Source organism: Pseudoliparis swirei, chromosome 24 (assembly GCF_029220125.1).
Source record: "Pseudoliparis swirei isolate HS2019 ecotype Mariana Trench chromosome 24, NWPU_hadal_v1, whole genome shotgun sequence".
NCBI classification, from domain to species: domain Eukaryota; kingdom Metazoa; phylum Chordata; class Actinopteri; order Perciformes; family Liparidae; genus Pseudoliparis; species Pseudoliparis swirei.
In genome coordinates this window covers 9,026,172-9,050,935 of record NC_079411.1, presented here as the reverse complement: position 1 = coordinate 9,050,935, position 24,764 = coordinate 9,026,172, and the positions used below count along the sequence as shown (strand labels likewise).

Here is a 24,764-nt window from a genome sequence, read left to right as displayed (position 1 = left end):
TCACGAGTTGCCTTAACAACAACTCAACTAACCATGATTTTTGGAAGTTTATGAAATCTATTTATTTCATGATTACATCATCACATAATCGCCTCATAACATAACAATTCTTTCACACTTCTAAATGAACCAACATGTGCGGTTCCCATTTGAAAACGTTGCGGTCTTGATGGGGAGGAGCCGAGACTTCAGGGGCCGTGTTTCCATTCGTATGTTCTGCTGAGCATTTTCTAATTATCGCAATTAAAAACGCTGCAAACCAATGTGAAGCGTCCCTCGATGGCTCAGGAGACGAAGTGTTCTCTGCTCTCCGCCCACAACGAGTTGATGTGCTGCATAGATTCTGAAAGTGCTTTGCAGAATGAATCACGACAGTATTTTAATCGTTCCAAACCTTTTTAATCGATTTTCTAAAGTACGCTCAGAAGAATTAGAAATGTAAAAGAAAAAAAAAATCCAAAATACGGATGACATCACTTAAGAATGATGAACGGACGGTATAATAATGATTTTATATCAACTGATAATTCAAATGAAAGAATGCATTGTGAACTATGAAGCACCATGGCATTACTAGTTTAACTTTTAATTGTATTTTCGTGTTTTGGTTGTTTGTCGTCGTTTAATGAATTCCTCTGTGATGAAAACGGGAAGTCTGGTCCGTGAGCCGGAGCGCCGTCACACCCCAGTGGGCGCTCCGCCTCCTTCTCCGCCACTAAACGGGACCTGAAAGATGCAAACTCTTTCCCCCTCCTCTTAAATGATAGAGTCCTTTTTAAATGCTGCATCAATAATGTTGGCGGGAACATGCGACGATGACGCAACGACCCAGATGCCGAAAATGCATTCACCGACTTAAAGCGAGGGGACTTTTGATCTAATCTGTCTTTTCTGGAGTTTACAGAACATTGCGATGCAGGCGAAAAAGTATTATCCGAGAGGTTGGGGGATGGGGGGCTGAACCTTCCACAAGCTGCTCTCTAATGGACATGCTAATTACCTGGACATCGAACAATTTGTCCTTCACAAGAGCGAGATGGAGAGAAGCCTCTGGCCTCTGGAAGGAAACCACGAGTCAGGCTCGTCAGGCGCAGCAGGTGAGAGTGATGGCGGACCTGAAGGCCCTAAACCCACGCGTAATTACCAACAACCGCCTCTAATGGAGGCGCTTCCTGTTGAACTCCGACCGCCCCCGCTCTCCTCCGGCTGTCTCTCACTGGAGGTGAAGCTTATGAACTCAAAGTGTGGGACGAGATTTAATTTGTGAATTAAGATTCAGTATTTTTCCTTCTTTTTTTTCCTCCTCCTCAAATGTTTTGGGGATCATATTTTCGTGACGGACGTCCTTTTGTCCTCTTTATACTATTTTTTAAAAATGTAATTAATATTGTAAAAAAATTTTTAACGACGCAATGACTGAAAACTGTTGCATCAGCCTCCTGTAGCGGCGGCGTCTCCAGCTTCATCACTTTTTAGAGAAAAAAAACCCTCAAAACGATCCACAGACTGCGTTCGAGAGAAGGTTAGCGAGCTAACGTTAGCAGTGAATGACATGAATTTCATGAAATTATGCTTTTCCATTTTTTTTATCGAATTGAATGAGCTCATTTAGATGAGAAAAAAATAGCTGGCTTTATGTATTTCCCAGCAGCCGGCCTCTCTCCAGACCCGGGAGTGAGTAGGAGAAAAGTGACATCATCAGCACTTTCATCCAGAGTGCTGAATCCCATCGCAGTGACCAGCGGCTCAAACAGCCGGCGGGAACCCGCGGCCCCCCGGGGGCCCGGCGACGAGAACAACTGTGTATCGACTCAAATGTCAGCCGACAGAAAACCCATTTTTCAGCCTTCCGCCCCCAGAGGGGCGACGAGAACAACTGTGTATCGACTCAAATGTCAGCCGACAGAAAACCCATTTTTCTTTCCTGGTTTTTGAACATCATAAATAAAGATCTAGGAAGGTTATCTGTATGTTGTTCACAGCATTCTGAGTCTCTGAATAGAAACAGGGGTTTTTGCCAGGGGGCCTTTTTGTTTGAGGCATTCACAGGAGCTCCTTTTCATCGCGCTGGTAGAGGGGAGGGATCCAATGGGGGAATAATTTGTACAAAATGTTGGGATTTATTTTCAGCCTCGTTCCCTCTGAAGATCAGAGCGACGGGTGAATGCTCCGCGGCCCCGAGGGGAGCCTCTTCATCCTCAATGCAGCCAACCAGCGGCGTCCTTAATGTTCAGCTCCAGCTGAGAGTATCCATTACATTACATTACATGTCATTTAGCAGACGCTTTTATCCAAAGTGATTCAGAGGTTTCCAAACTGTATGTGTTTATATATATATATATTTTAATATACATATATATATATTTATTTATATATAGTTTGGACAATCATACATATATATATATATACAAATATATATATTTATATAGTTTGGACAACAATATTTATTTATATGTATTTGTGTTCATATATAATAATGTATATATATATATTTGTGTGTGTGTATGTGTGTATATATATATATATATATATATATATATATGTGTGTGTGTACACAAATAACTGATGAAAAATACCGGATGACCCAATCCAGATTGTTGCCAGGCTCAACAGAATCTTCCGGTGATGTCACAGTGTTTCATTTGTCTGCGGTGAGGATTCTTCTTATTCCCTCAAGTGTCTGGTCTGGAACAAATGCCAGCACTCCTCCGTGTGAAACATCTCAGCCATCCATCATTTCACACGCCGCGGTGACCTTTACCGTGCCGACCAAATCAAAAGATACCATCCGCTGCTTTCCCACACTGAGGTAAACACACGTGTACATCTTTATGCCTTTTGTTGAGCTCCCTCCGTGTCATCAAACACTCCGGCTCATTTCAGAACCGGCGATAATGAAGCCGCCCCGCAGCGTCCATGTGTGTGGTTGTGTCCCAGGCCCCATTCAGACACCCATGACGCAGGTTATTAGGAAATCTGGCGCGAGGCCCGGATGATACGCGGCGGACCGGGAGACAAGCAAACCCTGTTCCCGCCCGAGCGCCCCCGCGAAAATAACCACCCCCCGACTCTTTCTCCACGTTGTGTTCGACGCTGCGTGATCGATTCACCGCGCCGTGAACCCCGTCGGAGTCAAAGGTGGCGGAGAAGTTAACGCAGGTAGCAAGCAAAAGCAAGGGGGCGGGGCTTGTCGTCGGCATGGCGGCGGACCTCTACAGGAGATTCCAGCTAACCCTCCATCATCTCAGGGACACATTGCTGGTATTTTATTTTTCTCATGATTTAAAAAACCAATTGAAAGGAGGCATCAATTAGACATTCCCAGATGTCTTTCAGACAGTTGACGTTGCATGTGCAGATGTTTAGATGAAGCTCATTTTATAGCAAGCAGTGTAAAACATCGGTTCCAGTCCGTAGTTGACAGATGCCGTTATCTTGTAAGACTAAAATATCTTAACTGAAACACGTTTTAACTACAAATTTCTCACTAATCCAACAGATTATGACAACAACGCTCATCCCTAAAGTCTAAAAACACAAGTTTCCTAACAGCGGTTGCTTTTACGTTCTTTATTTCGAGGAGTTGAAAATGAGTCCTTATGTTAGATCTGCCCTATCTACCTTATATTAGTATATTTCCTAATATTTCCATTGTAATATTTAAAAAAAAAAAAATCATTACTCAAAGTTTCTCCCAGGTGTTTGTTTAAGGCGGGTTATAGTCTGTATTCAGGTTTATGGGACACTCACCTGTGTTTGGTCTCCGTCTTTTGAAGCGCCCTCATTGGCAGGGTTGGGTACCGAAAACCGCTGCCAATATGGCATGCAATCGTGTTTGTTTTGGGTGAAAGCCTTCGAGAATCCAGACTGTCAAGTTTTCATCCAACCGCACAACCCGCGTGAACTCAAGCGCGAGGTCGTGGCGGTATCTCTTAAAACACCTGTTGATTTAATATGCAGTGGGTGTTTCAGCCTGAAGCCGCCAGCAGCGCTCTCCTACGGGGTCAGATCAGTCTCAGTAATTGCAAATGCACACAGAGAGAAGCCATGGAGATAAGCCCCGCCCCTCTAATACGGGACGACATCTGATTGGCTACAGATAGGTCCATGTTGAAAAAACGCATTTACGAGTTGAGCCACCAGGAGAGTCTCATAAATCTGTGCGTAGCGATCCACAAACAAATGCAGTGCGATCCATAAATAAATACAAATGTATCCACAAACAAATCCACATAGAAATGCATTACATTACATCACATGTCATTTAGCAGATGCTTTTATCCAAAGCGACTTACAATAAGTGCATCAACCTAGAGTACAAACTAAGAACAACAAGAATACAGAAAGTAACATTTCTTCAAGATAGTCGAACTACAAAAGTACCATAATAAGAGCCATTTAAGTGTCACTGGAGTGCTAATCTGTGTATTAATCCAGATATAGTCGGAAAAGATGTGTTTTTAGTTTCCGGCGTGCATCAATGTATTTGTGATTTTTATTTGACATTCATATGAATCGTAATTTATTTTACGTGCGCGTTGGAATGTATTTGTGAATTGTTCTGCGTGCATTGTGAATCTTCGACTGACCTGACCTCGTACTCTCCAGTCTCTCGGTCTCTTTTAAAGCCTGATGGAAACACCGTCACCAGTGGGCTGGACTAGTCCCTGGACTAAAATAGACTCAAATATCTTAACGGAAACGCATTTTAACTACAAATTTCCCACTAATCCAGAAGATTATGACACAACGCTAATCCCTAAAATCTAAAAACACAAGTTTCGTAACAGAGGTTGCTTTTACGTTGTTTATTTCGAGGAGTTGAAAATGAGTCCTTCTGTTAGATCTGCCCTATCCACCTTTTATTAGTATATTTCCTGTGTTTCAGTAGTGGCCTTGTTTAAGTAAATTGTGAACCCTTAATTAAAGAATGGTGTACGTTTTTTTGGAGAATCAAGGTATGAAAGAGACATTTTGGTATCATCCCTATTCCTCGGCTATCTCTATCTGCATTACGGGCTGTGACTAACACCTGGAATGTTCCATCGACTGAGGACTTGGATGTGAAACGTCATCGTCACATTCAAGAAACCAGCCCCAGATTCTGTCTATATTCAAATGATTGCAGCCGCTGGGCTCAGTGGTTAGCACTGTCGCCTCACAGCAAGAAGGTCCTGGGTTCACATCCCGGTCGTCCCGGTCGTCCCAGGTCCTTTCTGTGTGGAGTTTGCATGTTCTCCTCGTGTCTGCGTGGGTTTCCTCCGGGTACTCCGGTTTCCCCCACCATCATAAAGCCTCACCCCGGTTCGTATGGATGTGAATGAATGTTGGTGGTGGGAGGGGCCGTAGGCGCTGATTGGGGGAGGGGCCGTAGGCGCCGATTGGCTGCCACGCTTCTGTCAGTCTGCCCCAGGGCAGCTGTGGCTACTGATGTAGCTTACCACCACCGGGATGACTGTGTGTGTATGACTACTGGACTCTGAAAAGCGACTTCGGGTGCCTTGAGAAGCGCTATATAAAATAAATGATTATTATTATTATTATTAAGAGAGGGAAGCGGCGAGGACACCACGTCGGTGGGGATGACATTTAAATCACAGGTGTCCCGCTGCTGATTGGGCCTCAGCGTTAAGGTTTCGTCGAGCGATTAGCGACCTCGCCCATATCGCCGTTTGGCACTGCATTAATAACGGCATCGCTGTCACTGCAGGGCGAGGTTACCTTTTAATGACTAGGTGGGGAGACGCTTTGCCTTCAGCTGAACGTTTCAAGAAGATAATTGTGAACGCAAATGGCACGTCCGCATACCCAGTAGTTACCCTATAACGTTCTTCATTTAAATACGGTTCTTTAGGATATAATGTGGCTGTTCAAAAAAGTTGACCTACCCCATTTTGGTCTTGAGATGGTTTTGCTGAACCAAAATTATGATTTAGATTTGATGATCTCTCGATACTGAAACCATACCGCAGCAAAAATATATAATATCATGGAACTTAAAATTATTTATTAAAAGAAATGTTTTTTTATTAAAGAATTATTAAAGAAATTATTTTTAAAATGTGCACGGTAAGCAGCGGTCTCCTATATTTGAGTGTAACAGATTTTTGTTATATATGAAATCTGTTTTGGTAGTACAGCGCTCCCACCGCAATTCAGGTGGAGTCCGGTACTGCAGCACAGGAGGTGGTGAGAGGCTTCACAAAATGATAAGTTAATGCGTAAAAAGTTGAACAGTAGAAAAGCTGCTTGTGAAGTGAAGTTTGTGGGGAGAAGAGGGCACAATTCCTGTTTTAACTTGTAGCAGATTTACACACACCGTCGTAGTAAGTGACCGGTGCGAGAAGTCGTCACTGCCGGAGCATGGGCGGCAGAAAACAAACAAACAACGCCCAAAAGCGTCAAGCGGGCTGTGCTGTATCACGTTGTGTGAAAAAAAAGCGCCCACCTGTCGTATCGGATAGTGAAGTGGACACCGTACCAGGGCGTACACGTATTTCATGAATTAAAATAAAATAACAAATATATTTAAACACAGCAGATACCGACTTTTTTTAGCAATATTGTGGGACTAGAATAGGCTAAAAATGCCTCAATGCATGCTATCTGGTAGCATGTTTAAATTATAAATAAAGCTAAAAGGCTATTTTCTTCATATTTAACGATCTGTTAGCTAATAATTGATATTGTATTGTTATATTATGAATTAAAAACCAACTCAAAGCCGACCGGTACCCATATTCATATTATTTCTCGTCGAACCTGCATACGATATGTATTTATTATTTCCGAAAATACTAAAATTAGCTGATTCTGATATGATCATGTCAAGAAGTGATGCGCCGGTCAGTTTTTTCAACTCTATGCATTATAGTGGAAGAATTGTCAGGCCGGAGGCACAAGGACAAAGAGACACTGAGCTCTCTCTCTCTCTCTCCTCCCCCCTCCCCTTCCCAGGCCTACAGTTGTGGGAGGATCTGGACTAAAGAAGTCTTCAAACTACTTTGTTCTTTTCCTTTCTTTTTCTTTTAATAAAAGACATCAAAGACATGCAGCTCTGTCTCTCATACACACACACACACACACACACACACACACGTCCCTCCTGTCCTTGAAATGAAGAGATGAAGCTTTTAAAGAGAAAAGACAACAGCAGCATATCAACGACCTGAAGGGCCCGGCCCCTGAAGTGCAGCCTGTCGGGTCTCGTAGTTATTTTGATGGAACAACGACTTCTCTGTGCCACGTGTTTGTTTATTTTCTGAAACTCTGATTGTTTGGTTGGAGCTAACTCGCCGTATAGCACACAAACAAAAACAATCCTCTGCTTCAGGGCGAGTGCCGTCATTTGATATAACAAACTTCCTTTGTTCCGTTTATTAAAGAGCTTCAATTCAATGTCATCCAAGATAGAGAGAATGCTAATAGAGAGAATACTAGGGATGCACCGATCTGTTCGGCGCCGATCCATATCGGCCGATATTCCCATTATCGGTTTTGATCGGCGTTCTCAAAACGGCCGATCAGATGACGTAACATCTGCGAGAAAAACTATCAGAGACGTTTCAATCGCGCGCACAACGGACGATCGCGCCGGCGAGGGCCGCAGAGTGAGAGGTCAGAGGATCCTCACCACCGAGCGGCGTCCCCGTCCCCCGAGTTGAATCTCTGGCTCAACTCAGCCGACTCTCACATGTCTGCCCCTATAGACTGATGCTCACGGTAAACGCATTCGATCCGGAGCTAAGAGGGTTTTGATCAAGTTAGCGGAAGGATTTAAGTGGCAACATCCGGTTTTGCAAAGTTAGCGGAAAGAACCACGTGAAACAACATCCGTTTTTCAAAATAAGATGTCGACAAATCAAACACTAACATATAAAAGTAAACAATTAACTGATTTGGTATCTTTATAGATCGTTTCTGAGTTTTAGCGTAAATGATGCTAACATTAAAACATTTTTACTGGACCAAGGAAGAGTTTATAAAAATAAGTCAGACTTTTGTATGTTAAAAAAAGTCCTCTATATAGATTTCCCCAAGAGTTCCAGGAAATGAATAATGCAGACATGTTCCATACATATCTGAAATCCCCTACAATAGCAATCAAACAATTTTAATGTATCAATTAGGACATTTTTCAAAGTAAAAGTCCTAAATGTTTAAAGAAATCTGTAATTTCTTTAATGTTTGAGTTGCTTTATATATGTATTTCCTCATAGTCCTAGGCAATAATGCTACACAATAAATAGAATGCTTCAATCGACACCGTGATCGGTATTATCGGATCGGCAGATACTGATTTCAGTGATCGGTGATCGGCACCAAAAACCTGATCGGTGCTTCTCTAGAGAATACTCTCTGACCAATCAGCTTCTTCTGATTTTATAACTTCCACATCTCTCTCTCTCAGCTGTTGTCTCCCCCTAACCACATCCTCCCTCTCTCCCTCTCTTTCTCTCCAATGGGGGGGGGGGGGGGGGGGGTGTTCAGCCTGAGTGCCAGAGAGTGGTATATCCTTCAAGTCTCGGCAGTTTGCACAGGGTTCAGTTTTTCGTGGCTTTGGTTTGGTTGCTATGCAACTGCAGGAAAGGCCGTTTCCCAGAAAACCATATACATAGCTTTTCACACCCCCACTCACGCCCCTCCCCCCCCCTCCCCCATGCCATCCTCCCCCTTCCCCTCTCCCCCGTCATTCTCCACTCAATCTCCTCCTGCTGGATTTCTCTCTCTCTCCCCCACAGTCCTCAAAATGTTCTTCTTTTTTTCCCTCCAAATTATCCGTTCATACTTTGGCTCCTCTCTGCTGTGAACCCCCCCACACACACACACACTCTACCCTACCATGCCCTCCTCCCTGGTCCTGTTCTTGACTCAGCTGCTGGCACGGCCCATGGCATCCAAGGTCACCCATAGTGTGTGTGTGTGTGTGTGCAGAGATGTAAACACCGGCTTAAGTATGTGTGTGTGCGCATTGTTCTGACACGAGCGAATGTCCTGAATTCCTATGTGCACTTTCATGTGTCCTCACGCTGTATGTGTGTGTGTCCTCGCGCTGTGTGTGTCCTCGCGTGGCCCGCTTGTATAACTGTCCTCGCTGATATCGGCGCATGATCCCCGTGCCGCCTGCCGGCAAATATTGACTCTCGTCTCAGATAAAGAGCACGAAGAGACGTCGGGCTGGATAAGAAGCCCACCAACGCTCGGCGACCTCCGCTGCCCTCGACGAGTCACATCGTACGGCGGGAAGCGTCCCGCTGGAGGAACGAAGTGTTTCATTGACTTAACGGGGGAAGGTCAGCGGAGAGCCGATCAGACCCGTCACCGGGAGCTGGACACACGGGCCATCATGTGTTCAGTGGCAGTAAATTAACATTCAAGGGGGATGATACATTATACATGTGTGTGTGTGTGTGTGTGAATATATCTATGCACATATTTAATTTAGCATTATTTAAATCATTTATTTAGTTATTTTTTGTGTTTACAGAGACAACACATGTTTCTAAAAATGGCGCCTCCCTTATGAAAGGCTTATCTAATGGTAGTACTCATCGCTTAACACCCGAGTATTATGAACTCCATCAATTAGACGTGAGATGTTGTTGTTGTTGTTGGTCATTCTGTCTCCTCTCTCTGAGCGCTCATCCATTCATCAGCTTTACGTCCGGGGTTGCTCGGGTTCGGCCGACTCTGTGTCCGTTCTGCCGTCTGGCTGCAGACGTCAACATGTGCATTCAATCATTGTTATCGGCTTGGAATTCATTGTGTGCGTGTGCATGTGCGCGCGTGTGTGTGTGTGTGTCAGCGTTCGCGATACACCGGTCGCGTGGGATCGGTCCGGCGATGCGTCGACCGCAGCTTTTCTCGCTCTTCGGCCTGCGGGGGAAGAAGAGAATCGGCTGTTCTCCTTCGTGAATCTCTTCTGCTCCGCCAAGATCTCTGGAACCGGAGAGTGAAGATGGAGAAGGCCGCCGATTCATCCGTTCTCTGTCTGTGGCGCGGCTCCCGAGTGGCAAGAGGAAGAAACGCACGGAGAAATAATCGATGTCGCTTTGAGGGTCTCATCTCAATCGCTCTCCAGACGCAGCCTCGAATACATTTAAAACATTTAGAAGCGTCATGAGAATCCGTGATAACGAACTCCACGCCTCACCAGCCTGACATGATCGGAATACTAATTCACAAGAACCCCCCCCCCCCTCTCTCACACTCACACACACACACACACACACACACACACCCTCTCTTCACTATCCACTATCTGCTCTATCTGGGTGTGGCAGCCATTTCTAAAGACCCCCCTCCCCCCCCGCCCTCCTCACCCCGTTCCTTTCAACAGCGTTCAGAGGCATTTTACAAAAAAAGACGTGTGTGTGTGTGTGTGTGCGTGTGCGTGTGTGTGCGTGTGCTCGGGCAGCAGGTGCGTCGGTGGCGCCTCACTGGAGAAGATGATCAGAAGAACCCAGACGGGTTCAGTGAGTTTTTAACGATGAGCGGAGAGAGGAAGGACGTTTGAAGACGGCGGCGTGAAAAGGCGCCGTCTTTCACGGGCTGCCGGTGAGCGCTGGGCGCGGCGGCCCTCATGGCCCACTTACCGCGGCTCCATTCAGACTGCAGCTTCATGGCGTCTCTGGGAAAAGGCCTTTTATTTATTTGGGTAAATGTTGCGTTTAAAAAGTTGAAACTTTCCCCTCCGTTCACGTGGCTCATCACGCGTAATGTTCTTCTATTATATTACGACGTTTCATCGCAGGGTTCAGCGGCATAGAGACGGTCGAATTAGCAAACGACTCGCGGGATTACGCCTCGCGGCGTTTACGTCGGCGACGTGTCCGTCCGGTCCGTTCTCGACAACGTGGCATCTCAGGAATGCCCGGAATTTTTTAGATTACGGGTCATTTTGAGCTCACAGAACACATTGTTGGCCGAGAAACTTAAAGAATGAAGATGCCAATTATGCCAATTTCGCACAAATCTGTGTCAGAGGAGGCGAACGAACGCGAGAAGGTCGTTCTAGTTCGGTCACGGCTCCCTTTGGAATCTGAAAACTGTCTGATTCGTGAATCCTGGATGTTTGTTTCAACGCCAGTTAAAGGATGACCTCGATGTGTTTAAACTCCCGTGGTTAACACTCACCCTGTGAGAGGGCCGAGGCCTCATCCATCAAACATGTTCCGCCATGATGGCACACCTCCCTCCGACGCTCCGTTTATTGTCAACATTGATGTGTTACCAATGTTGTGGGGGGGGGGGAGGGCAATGGAGGCTCCACAGGGGGGTGGGGGGGGGGGTAAATGAAGGCTCCAAGTGCAAGGTGTTCATGTGGTCTCTGGTCAATCAGTCATGGCGCAGAATTTATAGATTTGAACCAGATGTGGTCACTTCAAACCATTTTTTTTCGGGGGGCGACACGTAAAATCTCGATATTTTTTTAATGAGGTATCATCATTTTAAGCTTGCCTGCTTTTGCTGACGGAGGCTTTCTCGCCACGTGATGCGGACCCTTTGGAAAGATGCATATCTGAGGACTCCGCCCACAGAAAGACGTCTCTGCGCCGTGGCTCGTTTGTCGTGTAACGTATGTCCGTGTGGCGTGAGGTCAGAGGTCATCTGGTCTGTCTGTGTTCAGGGCTTCGAAGGTCTGGCCTCGTCTTTGACAGTGAGTCTGCAACACGGGGACATTTCCTCCACGTTGGTTTTGACTGATCACCCCAATCTTATTTCTCATACTGTACTGATTTATTGTTTTTTAAAATTAATTCTATATAATCATATACGGTTTAATGTTATTTCTTATACTATACTGATTCATTGTTTTTTATTAATTCTATATAATCATATACGGTTTAACGTTATTTCTCATGCCGTACTGATTTTGTTTTCTAAATATAACGTTTACATTTATCTCACACAATGTAGTAATTTTGTATAAATCACATACGGTTTAAAGTTATTCATCATAATGTACTGATTTTGTGTTCTTTTTATTTATTCTATATAATCATATATTCCATCACTTGGTACAAACTCGTTTCTTTTGAAAAAAGTATCCATTCAAACCGAATAAGTGTTTCATTTATTTTTAATTGAAAGCATAAAGCTCGTTTGCACCAAGACGCATGTTGATGCTCGGAGGTCACAGCGAATTAATTTGTTCACTTGCCGTTCATTATTCGCAAGACCAACTGTTAGAGCACAGATCTTTTTGTGTGTGTGTGTGTGTGTGTGTGGGGGGGGGGGGGGGGGGGTTGGGTATTGATTCTGAGCTTATGGACCGGTTAATTAGAGGGTTAGCTCACTCTCATTCCTGTCGGTATCTTATCTGACATGTTTGTATTCCTTTGCCCACGTGAACGCTCTCACACCAGCAGAGCAGCTCGTCGCCTCTGAGCCACACTCGTCGTGTCTGAGCCACATAACTGCTGAGTTGCAGCACCATTGGGTTTTTTTTATTAATAAAAAAAGAATGTATAAATATATATATACGTCTTTTGTCATAAATCTTTATGTTCTCAATAAAATATACCGAGAATATCGGTAATATGTCCACAGAAACCTGTGATTAATTTGATTAAAAATTTCACAGCCCTAGTTTGGACATTTTCTGAATTCAGCACATCAGAATGGAAGTTTCTTCAATTTCAAGTTTCAATTTTGACTTCCATCGACCCCGCCCCCAAATTTCCCCTCCTTGCTCTCTCATTGGCTGAAACTCAAGATTGACCAAATACCTCGAGCCACATTGCGACACATCAAAGTGTTTCCAAAACAGTTTTCTACTGCAATGCAGCTTTTGAAACCAGGACAATACAACACTGATAATATATTTCAATATAATGTTCAGGTCTACTGGTTTCCTCATCTCTCTTCACACCAGTTGGTGAAGCAGTTAATCGCCCCCTTCATTTGGCTGACAGTCTTTTTTTTTGTTGCACCACATTTCATAGGTCTCGTTTCCTTTATTCCCTCTAGTAGCATGACGTCCACCTGAAGTTTCCTCTTCGGCTAACCACTCATCTAAAGTCATCCCAAAATATCAAAGTTCACAGAAACATGTTTGTAACTGTGAAGCTTGAACTGACGACATCTACCGTTATTGTTATTTTGAGTTTCCCTGATATGGAACCCTCAGATGAATGTAAACAGCTGTAGGACATTACGGCTGAATAAAGTAGACCTCGTGACTCTCAACCAATCAGAATGCTTGATTTCATCTACCCGTATTATAAAGCCACGGTAATCCTGGCACAGCCCGGTATAATTGATTTATAGTATCGAGCGTATTCACTCACGTGACCACAACAACCTTTGGCGGCCATGTTGGGGTCCCTCCACGGCATTGTTTTGCTTTATTTAATGCCGCTCTTCTTTAGAAATGACCATTATATCCTGAAGGAGACACGATTTCAGTTCAGAACGGCGTGCCTTGTGATTATAGTTCTGTGCCTCATTGTTGGATGTGGGACTAATGATTCAGAATATGGGTTTATCAGCTCAACAAGAGGCTATTACTTCAACTTGTCATGCATCTACTTCGGCTTCACTCGGCGTCTGAGCGTTAGGACTGTTCTCATGTGTTTCTGTTGACACATCGGGTTGTGGGCACGTTTCCATTGACTCACTCTCGTCAATAATCTCTTTTTGCTTTTTTCGCCGAGCGAAAATCAATGTTTCACTTGCGCAAAATGAACTGTGGATGGAAACTTGGGAGGAAGCCATGAGCATGGCAACTCCGTCGGGCGATGTCTGCCTTTACTCTGTGATTCATTTCAAGGTAAAATAAAACACTGGCTACATGGGAACAGCATCAGCACGGCCAGCCAGGCACTGCTGGTCCTGAAGGAGCTGGAAGCGGCTTCATCCAGACACTCGTCCTGGAGGCGGAGCTGTGCCACTACGGATCATATATGAACCCAGACACGGGGAGCTTGATGTGGTATTTCTACAACAAGTATAACGCAGAAATAGTTGTTAATGTCCCATGGTCGATAGCGGAAATGAAAACTGTGACAGGAATGTGACCGGGCTATGTGCTGGTAACTAGCGAATTAACCACAAAGTGTTGAGCGAGTAAAATCAGGTAAAAAAGCGTTGCGAATATTCAATTCCAACCGCTGAAATCTTTCTTTGGAAATGCAGAAGGACATGAGGTTGCTGGGCTCTCGCATAATCAAACAGCGGACATGATAGCCAGGTCAACTTCTTCTGACATTTAATAAGTGGGACCCCAAGATGGCGCGATTGAGATGCTGACGTCTCGTGAATACGCTCTATTGTTGCACTGCTTAGGGAGAAGGTATCACACACACACACACGCTAACTCACTTGGCTGCGTACCTGCTGTTGCAGCTTGTGTGTAGGCGGGCTGGTGGGTGTTTTCTGGAATCCAAATGCCATGCACGTCCAAAATCGCAGGAAAATAGTTACACGGGGGAAAAAAAGAAAGAAAGAAAGAAAGGAAAAGCCCTAGATACGAGCACTTTATGACCTCATCACTACCTGCTGCCAATGTTGAGCCTCAGCCAAGAGACTGTGCTCACACACACACACACACACACACATGCCTTCTGTTCCAGGTCAATGTGCCATCTCTGGTAGGAAGACATGTCAGCGTGCCCAGAAACAATGAGAACAACTCGTTTATTGATGCCTGGAGGATCTCTTCTCTATTTAGTTTTTTGTGCCTCGTCTCTCGAAAGGTCAAAGTTCAGGGGTGAGATACAGAACGACCAACCAGCCCTGAAACCCCCACTACGAGTAAATTAAAAAACGTCTTCCGTGAGAAATGCTGAAATGGAAAAAAAGCAGTGCCTGTAAAATAGGTCAAAAATTGGTACTTAAATAAAAATAAAACTATATTGTTTCACGGGCCAATTTGAAATGTATAGGCACTACACCTACACAACAACACTCTGTAATGCTCCCTCGGCTTCGTCTCACGGGACGCATACCTGGAGTCTGAGGGCGCGATGCCCTTCGCCCCCGATTTATTTCCGAAGCCGAGGCGTTCGAGTGTTTGCAGAGCGCCGCCGCGAAGCCAGAAACGAGACCGCAGACGCAAGAGAAGGAAAAACAACTCACTCCTACTTTAAAAATGTCACAAATATATACAGGGTCCGTTCGGTCAAGGAAAACCTGGAAAAGTCATGAAATTCAAAAATGGTTATTTCCAGGCCTGGAAAAGTCATGAGAAAAAAAATCCCAAATGTTTTGGAAAAGTCCTGGAAATGTGTTTTATTCATATTTGCATTCACACAGAGTTTTAAATACTGAATATGCTTTACAAAAAAACAACGCTCAAAATATAAGCCGGCATACGCTCTTTCATACTCGCACATTTTCCGCGCTGCAAGTGAACGCACCTTCGCTGAAAAGACGTAGATGTTTATTCTTTTAATCAAACTCTTGTCTCTCATTCATTTGAGTCATTTAAGGTTATATACGGCATGCTTTGGAATTCTCATTGTTAGTTTAAATTAATAAAATTCTCACTTTTTCATGTTTACGCCGAGTTTTCCAAAATGTTTGGTCATGGAAATTTGGTTTGAAGTCCTGGAAAAGTCCTGGACACCCATCCATTGGTCAACATATGTATGAACCCTGTTTATATCGTTTAATGGTTCAAAACCGTCTTGACTGGTTATTTTAACAAATAAATGCTTTTGCTTTGAACTACAAATGGCTGTGATGATGTAAGACTTCATTCACTGTGATCTGGGATTTCATTTGTCACGTTCCCACAGTGCAGCGGTGACCCCATCGATTTCTGTAATAGTTGTCAGTTGTATGGCTCAGACTGGAGGGCCCAGAAGGCTCTGGATACACACACAATACCTGTTAATAAAACATCTTGTTGACAGTTGGAAAAATCGTTGATTCCTGAAAGGTCTTCAATCCAATATTTGAAGAGAAATTGGATACATTGGACGTCACTAGACCGATCCCCGCTCTGTTCCGTCTTCCTTCATCAGATTAATGTCGACGTGTCTCGTGTTGCGTTTCCTGCTGCCGGTGAATTAGTCCGTCTGCCGAGCGCTCGTCTGTTCTCCTGGATCGGGGTTGTTCCTGCAGTATTTGTTTCAAATGTATTTTCCCAGAAATTGGAAGTGAAAAGAGGAGAAAGTGGACAGGAGGGTGTATATGTGCAAACCTCGACTTCTCACACTTCAGTTAACAAGGCCCCGCCTTTGGAATGTGTTTGTCTATGAGGTCATGTTGTGTCTATGAGGTCATGTTGTGTCTATGAGGTCATGTTGTGTCTCTGTGGTCATGTTGTGTCTCTGTGGTCATGTTGTGTCTCTGTGGTCATGTTGTGTCTCTGTGGTCATGTTGTGTCTATGAGGTCATGTTGTGTCTATGTGGTCATGTTGTGTCTCTGTGGTCATGTTGTGTCTATGAGGTCATGTTGTGTCTATGTGGTCATGTTGTGTCTATGTGGTCATGTTGTGTCTATGAGGTCATGTTGTGTCTATGAGGTGATGTTGTGTCTATGTGGTCATGTTGTGTCTCTGTGGTCATGTTGTGTCTATGAGGTCATGTTGTGTCTATGAGGTCATGTTGTGTCTCTGTGGTCATGTTGTGTCTCTGTGGTCATGTTGTGTCTCTGTGGTCATGTTGTGTCTATGAGGTCATGTTGTGTCTATGTGGTCATGTTGTGTCTCTGTGGTCATGTTGTGTCTATGAGGTCATGTTGTGTCTATGTGGTCATGTTGTGTCTATGTGGTCATGTTGTGTCTATGAGGTCATGTTGTGTCTATGAGGTGATGTTGTGTCTATGTGGTCATGTTGTGTCTCTGTGGTCATGTGTCTATGAGGTCATGTTGTGTCTATGTGGTCATGTTGTGTCTATGAGGTCATGTTGTGTCTATGAGGTCATGTTGTGTCTATGTGGTCATGTTGTGTCTATGTGGTCATGTTGTGTCTGTGGTCATGTTGTGTCTATGTGATCATGTTGTGTCTATGAGGTCATGTTGTGTCTCTGTGGTCATGTTGTGTCTATGTGGTCATGTTGTGTCTATGTGGTCATGTTGTGTCTATGAGGTCATGTTGTGTCTCTGTGGTCATGTTGTGTCTATGTGGTCATGTTGTGTCTATGTGATCATGTTGTGTCTATGAGGTCATGTTGTGTCTCTGTGGTCATGTTGTGTCTATGAGGTCATGTTGTGGTCATGTTGTGTCTATGTGGTCATGTTGTGTCTATGTGGTCATGTTGTGTCTATGAGGTCATGTTGTGGTCATGTTGTGTCTATGAGGTCATGTTGTGTCTATGTGGTCATGTTGTGTCTATGTGGTCATGTTGTGTCTCTGTGGTCATGTTGTGTCTGTGTGGTCATGTTGTGTCTGTGTGGTCATGTTGTGTCTATGTGGTCATGTTGTGTCTATGAGGTCATGTTGTGTCTATGTGGTCATGTTGTGTCTATGTGGTCATGTTGTGTCTCTGTGGTCATGTTGTGTCTATGTGGTCATGTTGTGTCTATGTGGTCATGTTGTGTCTATGAGGTCATGTTGTGTCTATGTGGTCATGTTGTGTCTATGTGGTCATGTTGTGTCTGTGTGGTCATGTTGTGTCTATGTGGTCATGTTGTGTCTATGTGGTCATGTTGTGTCTATGTGGTCATGTTGTGTCTGTGTGGTCATGTTGTGTCTATGTGGTCATGTTGTGTCTATGTGGTCATGTTGTGTCCCCCCCCCCTCTCACACACAGGCCAGCCTTCTTCTCGGTTTTCGTCTCCTTTCTTCCTCTTCTGGAGTTAATGTCGGTTAGCAAACCAGTCATTCAGGCATTACCGCTAACTATAGTGGGCTGAAGTGTAGAACAAGTTTGTCAGCAACAAAAATATAAAAAAAAAAAAAAATCTGCTAATTTACTGGTCGCGCATGCGCGAGTTGATGAAAAATGTACTCGCACTGTGTCTAATTTTAGGCGCAAAATGCGACCATTTGGTCGCAGTCTGGAGCCCTGCCTCATAGACACAACATGACCACAGAGACACAACATGACCACAGAGACACAACATGACCACATAGACACAACATGACCACAGAGACACAACATGACCACAGAGACACAACATGACCACATAGACACAACATGACCACAGAGACACAACATGACCACAGAGACACAACATGACCACACAGACACAACATGACCACAGAGACACAACATGACCACAGAGACACAACATGACCACATAGACACAACATGACCACATAGACACAACATGACCACAGAGACACAACATGACCACAGAGACACAACATGACCACATAGACACAACATGACCACAGAGACACAACATGACCACATAGACACAACATGACCACAGAGACACAACATGACCACAGAGACACAACATGACCACATAGACACAACATGACCACAGAGACACAACATGACCACAGAGACACAACATGACCACATAGACACAACATGACCACAGAGACACAACATGACCACATAGACACAACATGACCACAGAGACACAACATGACCACATAGACACAACATGACCACAGAGACACAACATGACCACAGAGACACAACATGACCACAGAGACACAACATGACCACAGAGACACAACATGACCACATAGACACAACATGACCACATAGACACAACATGACCACAGAGACACAACATGACCACAGAGACACAACATGACCACAGAGACACAACATGACCACAGAGACACAACATGACCACAGAGACACAACATGACCACATAGACACAACATGACCACAGAGACACAACATGACCACAGAGACACAACATGACCACATAGACACAACATGACCACAGAGACACAACATGACCACATAGACACAACATGACCACAGAGACACAACATGACCACAGAGACACAACATGACCACATAGACACAACATGACCACAGAGACACAACATGACCACAGAGACACAACATGACCACATAGACACAACATGACCACATAGACACAACATGACCACAGAGACACAACATGACCACAGAGACACAACATGACCACATAGACACAACATGACCACATAGACACAACATGACCACATAGACACAACATGACCACAGAGACACAACATGACCACAGAGACACAACATGACCACATAGACACAACATGACCACAGAGACACAACATGACCACAGAGACACAACATGACCACATAGACACAACATGACCACAGAGACACAACATGACCACATAGACACAACATGACCACATAGACACAACATGACCACAGAGACACAACATGACCACAGAGACACAACATGACCACATAGACACAACATGACCACAGAGACACAACATGACCACAGAGACACAACATGACCACATAGACACAACATGACCTCATAGACACAACATGACCACAGAGACACAACATGACCACATAGACACAACATGACCACAGAGACACAACATGACCACAGAGACACAACATGACCACATAGACACAACATGACCACATAGACACAACATGACCACAGAGACACAACATGACCACATAGACACAACATGACCACAGAGACACAACATGACCACACAGACACAACATGACCACACAGACACAACATGACCTCATAGACACAACATGACCACAGAGACACAACATGACCACATAGACACAACATGACCACACAGACACAACATGACCACATAGACACAACATGACCTCATAGACACAACAATGACCACATAAACACAACATGACCTCATAGACACAACATGACCACAGAGACACACCATGACCACACAGACACAAAAGGACTGCATAGAGACACAAAACTACGACACACCAATGTAAAATGACAACCTAAACGCACAAAACGGCAATAAAGAGAGCAAAACAACCATCAAGACAACGATAACACTTCTGGACCCCCAATTCTAATGATTTAGACCCGGCCCCTGGTGGGTCTGAGTGCTCATCGGGTAAATTGAATATAAAAGTTCCGTGAGAGCGAGATGGGGAGTGTCTGACCTTTGTATGCACCTGCCGGACCCATTTACTGTAAATGTACGGACGAGTGGTGCCACGGGGTTAAGTGGGCTTTAAACTCAGCCGGCCAATGGAAGGCATTCAGATAAAAAGGTTGACTGAAAGTCTTGTTCTTGAAATGTTCTTGAAATGGAGGACGGACCTCGATTCTGTTGGTTGCCTCCACTTGTGGGTGCATGACTTGACTGTGTGTGTGTGTGTGTGTGTGTCTGTGTGCGACCAAACCCAACAGCAGCTTGCACAGATGGAGGAAGATTAACAGTGTGTATGTGTCTGTACATTTTGTGCATTCGAATGTGGGTTGGCAACAATAGATTTTCCCCAACCCCGTAGCCGATTTGCATACTGGGCAAGAACTGTATCGCTCTGGTTGTTTTGCAGAACTCGGTGCGATTTAACTATTCGCCTCCGTCGCCCCTACGGAGCCATTGTGGCGTGCGGGAGCGCCACAGCAACGCACACTGTCGCTTTATCATCGCAAATCACTTTTCTAGTGCAACATGGCCAGCGTGCTTTTTGACAGCAATCGCATGTCATAGGATAAATCCACCATTAGTATGCATGTAATTGCAAGCGAGAGCCATCACGGCTTGACAGATGTTCTCCTGAACCAACATCATTTCCCCATAGCCCCTCGGTAAGTGCATCACCACTCATGGAGACCAACACACAGCCCGCCTTGTGACTCGGAAGTATGATAGAAGGACGACCCGTGTTAACTCCGTCCGATCTCTTGCATTATGCAGAGCCTCATGTCCTGTGTTGCTGTTAGGGGCAGTGGGTTTGGTTTGTAAGCTTCACTCTGTGTATTTTAGGTCCCATTTACAAATGGAGCTGGGCTAAGTCAAGGGCAGCTGGACTTGCCTTAAGTTATTGAAGACTGTCGTCTTCTGTTCTGGTTCCAGAACATCCTGCCAACAGAGGTTGCATTCAAGCTCTATTGGCATCTTAAAAGATGTTCGTAATATATATAGGACGGAGCTTTACATTTCTGGGACCTCACGAAACCTCCCCAGTCTATCGGCACTGATGAAGCCTTTCGGACGAGAGGCGAAACGTACAGTTGTGGGCGAAGAAGCCCAGATGTGCGTTTCCCTCGCTGCATCTTCCATATCCCACCGGGGGCACCGGCGGTACCCCTGGTCCGATGAGATACGTAGTACCCTCCAGGTGGTTCTGGGTCTTCCCCGTGAGTCTCCTCCCTTGCACTTCATCTAACCTCTCAATCGGGAGCTCGGCCTCAAGAACCTTTCGGGTCCTAAAGTGACCAAACTGAGCCCAAAAAACTCCACGATGACGAGAGAGTGGAATCACAGACATAAAGTGGACGTCCGTGGTGAAGCCCCACGATAATAGCAACTGCAGTGTTAAGTGCCGTGGTCAAAAATGCTCACCTGTCTATGTTTCTATCTCCCACAGGTGGAGCCCCTAAAGAAACCTACCTGTGCATGCTCAGAGGCGGGGCCAAGCGTCGACTTCTTCTTCAGATGGACTCGGGCAAACCACCAGCTTTCTTCAACTAAAGACACAAGATGGAAGAATAGAGCTCAGGACTGCCACAGCGCTGCCTCCCGCCCGTCCTCTCCTCTCATCCAATCAGAGAGAACGACCTCTCCGGCTTTCTACCTCCCCAGAGAAATAGAGACGGGGGGGGAAAAAAGAAAAGTAAAAGCAAGTTATTAATCGTTATCTATTCCTCTATTTCTTTCCGTCTCTTTGCGCAGCATTTCTCCATTTTACCTCAGGGATTTTCTCTCCCACTGCCTACCTCCTCTACCGAAACGGCCAACCCCCAGTGACCGGAAAACACGCAGGGCCGAAACACACCTGTGACCTCTCGCTGCCGTTACCATGACAACCTGTATTGCCTCTCGAGCTCTCCTCACCGCAGCTGTGACGACCAGCAACGACCTCGGACCTCTCGCCACTCGCCAGCTCAGACCTGCTCACTGCCTCAACTGTACCGATCCACACTTGTAGCCTGGGTTGGTTACTCTACTGGACGGAGGGGGGTGGGGGGAAGCTACACACTCAGAATAGCCTCACCCTTCTGTGCAATACACCTGGCAGGAACACCACATACCTCAGAGACACTCACTCAAGGAAACCCAAAGGGAACAGCGACAGCATTCCTGGTGCTCAAACCCACGAGCTCACAAGCCCGGTGGGTCCGTTTGCCCACGAGCAGATTCTCCTTCAGCATCTTCCCTTTGCCTTAGAGGCAGGGGGATAGCAACAGTAGCCAGGCAGGGCTCCAGAGAAGACTCAGGAGCCGCGGCAAACAATTCCATTTGATCGGCTTCCCCAGCAAAGTCGCATCGTACCCTCGCGGTCCAAGCGGTAGCATACGGCAGCCGTTGCCCCCAAGAGGCCTTTCGGGGGGGGGGGGGGGGGATATCACAGGAGAGGCTCAAAGTTCCCCCATTCACCTGGTGCGTGTCACCCTCATGAAGCCTCGAGAGACGTTAATCCACCCACGGAGCAGGAGAAGTTCTTAAGGGGGCCGCGACAGCAAAATCTATATCGAGGCTAAAGAACTCTTCTGTGGCGGATGAAGAGCAGAGCATTGTGAACCGTCCAGAAGTTACCGCGCTCCGCTTTGTGTGACGGCGGAAAAGAAAAGGAGGGGGGACGGCGTTCAGTACGGAGAAGAATGCAGCGGTGAGTGTCTCATCTCTTTATTACTTTGTTGTTGATCAGCGTGCTTTTCCTCACGGGTTCCTTCTCCTCAGCAACAGAAGGCTCTAGAGGGGATGTAAAGAACATTCAGGTTTTTTTTCCACGCTGTCATCCTTCGCCATTATATACTAATGATTACAAGGACAAGGTAAAGAAAAGAAGAGATTTTCCATCTCTTATCGTTCCAGGTCTTTGAATCTCTAACTGACATTTAAATGGCATTTCTGCCTCCATTAGATGATACAGAGTGGAGACGGACAGCTTTGTCGTAAAGGTCATGAACCCCTGCGAGAATTCGTACATCTTGTACATCTCAGCAAAGAAAAGTCTCTGGGAAGTTTGTGGCTGCATATGATGTGGGCTTCGAGTCGGATAATGTTCGTGGTAAATGCGTTTTTGACGAGCACAAAGATGGTAGAGAGCTTCGAGGGTCGTCGGCCAATCGGAAGATTGACGGTTTTTCGACCCCTGGGTCCTCCAGTCCATGTCCACTAGACACTTGACCCCAAATTGATCCCAAGATGGTCGCCCCTGCCATCTGTGTGTGAACGGCTGAATGGCGAACTTTGGCGTGACACTCTTTGAGTGGTCGCTATGCCGATGCAAGTCCATTTACCATCACCGCTTTGCCAACGACAGAAATGTCCGAATGTCAGATGGATCTGAACTCCTCCTCGCCGGTGGTATGATGTTTTTGGGTCGTGCGGTATCTCGGGATATCTAAGGGAATTCCTGCAAATTTGGCACAAACTTCCCCTTGGATTCAATGTTGAACTGATTATATTTTAGTGGTCAACGGTCATTGTAACGCCACCTTTCTTGTCACGTAACTCAATAATTCATTTTCTTATTATGACAAATTCACACAAATGTCTACGGGGACATTAAAGATGTACTCTTTAGTGAAATTACCTCAATTTATGTTGATTTATTTTGGCTGTGGCACTATGAAATACTTGATTTGTACCTTTTTTTCCCTCTTTTTTATATATTATATATATATATATATATATTATATATAGATATATGTTAATATAGATATATTTTATATTTATATATATTTATATATCCATATATATATAAATATATATATATATATGTTAATATAGATATATATTAAAAATATATATATATATATATATATTTATCTATATATAATATGTATTTATTATATATAATATGTATTTATTTATATTTATTTATTAATGTATATATATTATACCAAGCATGCCAGCAGTGAAAACACTGCTGTGCTTAAGTAGTAGAATCAAAGCGCTAATAGCATGAATCCCCACGTCTAATCTCATTGTGTGGGAAACGCTGGTATTCATATTTTGTTATATTGCCGGCTCTGACTTGGTTTCCCATCTAGTTAGTGCAGCTGCTGTCACGATAAACCCTCGTCCTAAGTGCATCAGCAACGGCTTTCATGTTGCACCTGCAGCGGAATAATCCCACAGACCTGACGGGGAACATTCCCACCGTCCATCATTTAGGGAATTCCTCCTCATTTCTTCCCAGTGTGTGTGTGTGGTGGGGGGGTGTATGTGACTCCGGCAGCAGTACATGTCTTACCTCACACACCCTCTGTTCCTCCGTGGATCAGCGGGAGTTGCACCGGCCGTCATTGACGCAGCCACAACTTCGTCCCCGCCCCTCTGCTTCGTGTTGCCACGGCAACGCGCACCCTTCCCCAAGCCACCTTTTGGCCCAGGCGCACACAAGAGCGCATGTCCCACCTCGACCAATCAGATCGCCGGCTAATACACGCTGTGTTTTTTTATGTGTTTTTTCTTTCTCTCTCTTTACGTGGTCACATATGCATCGGTAAGTGGCCCAGTTGTTTGGCTGCGGCATTAAATCACACATGGGCCCAAGAGAAGAGAGAGAGAGGGAGAGAGAGAGAGAGAGAGAGAGAGAGAGGTCTCATTATCCCTGTGTATGTGCACAGGTACACGAGCGTTGAATGAGTCATCAGCGGGCGCTCAGAGACTCTCTTGCTGTGTGAGCCGCCTGTCCACTGGGTGGTGAAACACTCTCTGCCCAGACCAAACTTCTCTGAGGGTACGACACATGAACCATACC

The 24,764-nt window shown here is 45.1% G+C and overlaps 1 long non-coding RNA gene across 2 annotated transcripts in view; it reads left to right on the top strand.

Annotated features, from left to right (window-relative positions):
• Positions 1–24,764, top strand: part of LOC130190478 (uncharacterized) — a 77,215-nt gene that overhangs the window by 15,089 nt on the left and 37,362 nt on the right. Inside the window, exons 3-4 of one of the 2 annotated variants that reach the window (XR_008830975.1) lie at positions 21,420–21,665; positions 21,746–22,661. This is a non-coding gene — a long non-coding RNA (uncharacterized LOC130190478). Of the gene's footprint in view, positions 1–21,419; positions 22,662–24,764 lie in introns of both variants that reach the window. The other variant, XR_008830974.1, reaches the window with a different exon arrangement.